The 4,996-nt window shown below is 34.3% G+C and overlaps 1 long non-coding RNA gene across 1 annotated transcript; it reads right to left on the reverse strand.

Annotated features, from left to right (window-relative positions):
- Nucleotides 1-609: 609 nt before the first annotated feature.
- Nucleotides 610-4,682, reverse strand: LOC148127325 (uncharacterized). Its single transcript, XR_015742226.1, has 2 exons — nt 4,336-4,682; nt 610-3,104 (listed from the first exon to the last, which is right to left on the reverse strand). It is a non-coding gene; the product is annotated as an uncharacterized LOC148127325 (long non-coding RNA).
- Between the last annotated feature and the right edge of the window lie 314 nt (nt 4,683-4,996).

Raw genomic sequence — 4,996 nt, forward strand, 5'->3', positions numbered from 1 at the left:
CAAAACTGCAACTGTATAACATAGGAATCAGAAAATTTTGCTGATCTTTATAGATTAAAAAGCTTTTGATTCTGCTGTGTATCTTATTTAACATTCCTAGAATCATCAAATAGGAGAGCTTAGGGCATGTACGAAATTCACAAGTTTTATGCTGAATGAGACAATGTCATAAATATGGTCCAATCATCTTGAAAAAAGAGGGAACTTGTTACAGCAAGAAACAAGTTTCACTGAGGCAATAGTGTTCAGTTGTGGCTGGCAACTTTTTTGACCGTCTTCCCTTATTATCTATGGCATTTTAGAGGAAAAGAAAACAGAGAGACTCTGAGTAGTAGCCCAGATTATTCCAACATATGTTCTAGACAACATATTGGAAAAGGCCACCACGAAGACCTTTACTAATTCATTCTTATGCTGAGGAGCTAAAGATTTAATAATTAGATTTGTGGATCCTGAACACTGTAATCTAATGTTTATCTATTAGGGCAATCGGTCCTCACATAAATATGCTGTTTCTTCAAAAGAATTATCTATGCTTTACTTTTCACAATTAGGGCCAATCCTAAAGGTTTGAGTTACAGACAGTGAGAATAACAAAGATAAACAATCTTAAAATCATTCCAATTTTATTACTGGTAAAATTTATTGTTAGTAACTTTCATGTGTACATATATTTGCATTTTACTTGTCAACTGTCTAGTTGTTGATGAAGCACGGCAGAAGGAGAAAGCTCCAATATTATTTGTTTTGATTATGTCACTAATTTTTAGGGGAGGGCTGATGATTTGTTATGTATACTGTAGATTATGTTCATTAATTTAGATATGTTCTTAGATATTGAGAACTGTCTCAGTCTTCTGGTTTTTAAATATTTCTTTTTTTAAAATAATTTTTTTTATTAATTTTCAATAAACAAACATAGACAAAACACAAAACATGAAAACATAAAACTTCTTTTTGGAAAGCGGCTTAATCCCAGGTTACATCTTTTTGTACAGATATAAATCAAATTCGTGCTCACCTTATATACCATTTCATATCTTATTTACCATTCTATATTTTCTATATGGCTTCTCCCCTCTTTTCACTCTCTTAATTCTATTTTATTTATTTCATCTCAATTTAAATCATTATACTTGTATCTTTTGTCCGTTCTTTTTCAATTATCTATTTATCTTTTCTCTTTAACACAAAATTTCTCCTGTAATCACTGATTGAAGTGTGACACCTTTCTATCTTTCCCCTAAATTTAACACTTAAAATAATATATAATTTCCATTCTGATTCTGCATAGTACATTCTACGTACTACATTTTAAAATAAGAAAATAATAAGTTTATAATATAGTTAAAACAATGATCCATAGCAAATTAAACTCTATCATTAAATCTTAAACATTTTACACATTCCCTTTAATATTTTATTAAATCATATAATATTCCAATTTTCTAACTCTATTTCCAATACAAATACTACAATACAGTCTTATGTACTTTTGCAAAATCTCTTTTTTAATTGTATTTTACCCTTTTTGTCTGAAAAAACCCTTTTTACATCTTGTTTCAAGCCTTTATAACTTCTCTTCCCTTTTTCCCTTCCTTTCTTGTCGAATCTAGCTTTTTTACCCCCCATCTCTTAGTCTCCGCCCTCTTACTCTCCCCTCTCTGTTGTATTCCTTTTTTCTGTTGCTTTCTGACATTGTATCAGTTTTTCACCTTATTTTCCCCTTTTTTGGTTGTTCTTTTAAATCTTAAATTCTCCATTCTCTTTCCCCTCTTTCCCTTTTCTTCCTCAGCTAAAGTTGTTTGCTCATTAAAGATGGCTTCTTCTTCTTCATCCCAGCCTTCTTGTTGTTGTAATTCCTGGTAGTTAGAAATCGCCATTTCTAAAAAGTGAAAAACAGATCCAGAAGAGCCCTTCCCTTCTTGTTCCTCTTGTTTTAACTTTTTGAATTCCATTTTCAATTCTTCAACAGATAATGCCATTGTGAGATTTTTTTAAAACAACCCAAATGTTTTTAGTCTTTCAAAAAATAGTTTCCAAAAGTCCCAAAGTAACCAAGCAATCCAAATCAACACAAGCTGTTTCATTTAGCACTTTCTTCTTTTTATACTTTCTCTTCCTGGGGTAGAATTCAATTGCAAAGTTCCAAAATGTATTTTTTTAGAAGTCTTATTACAGTTTATCTCTAATCTTATAAGCTCCAAGCAGTCTCCTCCAGCAAAGTCTTAATATAAATTCTTTACCTCTCCCTTCCCACTTGTAGCAAAAAAAGAATTTTTAATTTTTTTAATTCCAATGTTCAGAAATCTTTAATGTCCCCTTGGCTTTAGTTTTCAAATTTAATTACCTTCTGTTGCCAAAACGGGTTCTTCCAATTTCCATCTGCTATCTCCGTAGGGAAGGAGAGTGAGAAAAAACAAACTTTCCCTTTTCACTTTCATCCGCCGCTCTTTACAATCTTCTTAGGGAACAATGTATCTTTAAGAAAGTTGAATTTCCAGGGTATTTAGATGTTACTTGTTGTCCCGGTTCAGCCAAACACTTTCACTTTCTCAGCTTCCTCCTGCACATTCTTGTCCGGCTGTAAGCCTCTTTGTGGTGGCCATTGCTGACCACCACTCCACCGCCTTTGGAAAAGGGAGTTCAGCTGGCTGAGGAGGGGGGTTGTGATTCCCCCAGACTCCTGCCCGGATCTCCCCTGTCTTCAGTTATCTCTATGGGATAACTATAGCCTCCAAATCTAACTGGATCGGGGGCACTCCAGCAGCGAGCACAGCAGGAACTGTGCACAATCACGGATTCCTGCCGCTACCGCAGCCTTGCAAACCGGAACTCCTGGTTTTTAAATATTTCTGATTAAAACTGCAAAATGTTCAGTTCAGCATGTTGCTGACTGGTTGTTGTTGTTGTTGTTTTGCAGAAAAAATAACATGACTTGGATTAAGCCTTTGAGGATAAACAGCTTTTTTTATCATTTATCTTGTTCATTTCCAAGTATTACAATTATAGTTCCAAAATTTTTCATATGAGCGAACATTGCAGGCAAACAGCAACATAGCACTATTGTCTTCATACTTCCAAAAGTATTGTTCTGAACACTGCTGAAAAGAGAATAATAAGATGGATCTTGAACCAAATTAAACAAAGTTATTCCTTTATCCTTAGCACTAATCTGAAATGAAGTATATATCCTGAGTTGGTAAGATTTTTTTTTGCTATCATATTAAGATAATCATACATGTAAGAGTAAAAGGAATCTTATATATACACATAGATTATTAGGAGACTTTGGCTAGAATTGCATATGCAAAAAAGTATTCAGAAGTTTCATTAAAAAAAACCCATCAGCCTGCATTGCCATGTTTAAACACTTGATTTCAATATGGCTTATTCCAACCAGGTAAAATAGTTGAGGTAACAGGTTTCATGTTTCTATTCATTTGCCTCTCGAACTTTCTTTTTCATAATGAGATTCTGTCTAGCATGGTCACCAGCAGATTTGCTTGTTTATCACCATTTTGCTTGTTTAGAGGTAGTAGTCTGGACCTGCAGTTAAATAGTACACAGACAGACCTGTCCTTAAAAAAATTATGGCATTCTGATCAATTTAACTTAGGGAAGAAATTAGGTTCTACCAGTCATTTCTTGCTATTTTTATATCTAATAATACAGGTTTTAACTGCTTCTGCTGATAAGAGGTTTCACATAGCCATAGTTTCTATTGTTTTTATTATTTTGGAGGTAGGTGCGTCATTTTGCCTACTCCAACTCCATGTTTCATACTATGGTGCACAGGATACTTCCAGCAGCTGCTGATTACTTACAAATTCTGTATGGTATTTATCAATTTGGGATATATGGGAACATATTGAAATTAACAAGATTCAGATTTTCCCTTTTCCTTTTAGACTTTCCTGGTTATCAGTATGTCCTGAAAATCTGACATCCTTCCTTTCCCTTTCATCTCATGCTATATCTCTCAGTTGACATGTCAGTGGGACATAGGAAATTACAGGATAAAGAAGGTGGAAGCAAGTATATATGAGCTTGCTTTCCTTGATTTCACATTCTTCTCCATCCATAACCTGTTATATAGGATATTTTTAAACATAGGAATATATGTTCTCTGGAAAACCAGAATGTCTGCCTCAAAAAAGAAAGTTCTATCTGACAAGTCAGTGACAAATGAGAAATCAGAATAAATCTAAAAGCAACTCTGTCATTGCACCTGTGAGCTCATGCAAATACATAAAAGGCTTTTTCTGAACGCAATTCAGTCACCACTAGTGATTCAAAGTTCAATGACTGCATATAATGCCTAGAGTCTCTCACCTCATCCCATCTGTTATGGAAAGCAGTTGGTAGCTATCTTTTTCCCTCGGGCAGATGATGATAGTAGAAGGGAAAAAGAATCCATGGAATTCCCCAATTGCTGACCTGAAATAGTCTCACATTAAATTTGCAAGAACAGCACTATTCACCAGCCTTGCCACTGAGGCACATAAAAGCTTAGATTGGAAGCAGGGCCATGTCAACAGTCCTTTCTGCCAAATTACAGATGTGAGAATGCTTGTTAAAACAGCACCAAGGAACTGCTTTCAGTTTGGTATTTTAGTTGTGTACAAGGCATAGATGTTGAGATATTTCTTGTTGTTGTTTTCCTTAAGAAGGATCATTTCTTTTCCCAATGTCTAAGTGAAATGGGTTAACTAGTGCTGAAAAGAAAGCACTCATGGAAAAAAACAAAGCAGAGAGTTGTACTACTGTATATTTGCTTAAATATTTTCTGTTTTTTTTAAAAAAATGCTGCTGTTTTGGTTTTTGTTCATTAAAGAAGTCATTTTTGCCATTTGATATTGCAAATCTGCAAATAGAAAATAAACCCTGTAGCCAGTGGTGGGATTCAAATAATTTAACAACTGGTTCTCTGCCCTAATGATTTCTTCCAACAGCCAGTTCACCAAACTGCTCAGAAAGTTAACAACTGGTGTGA

Source organism: Pseudonaja textilis, chromosome 2 (genome assembly GCF_049901715.1).
Source record: "Pseudonaja textilis isolate UNSWEBS1 chromosome 2, rPseTex1.2, whole genome shotgun sequence".
Taxonomy (NCBI): Eukaryota; Metazoa; Chordata; class Lepidosauria; order Squamata; family Elapidae; genus Pseudonaja; species Pseudonaja textilis.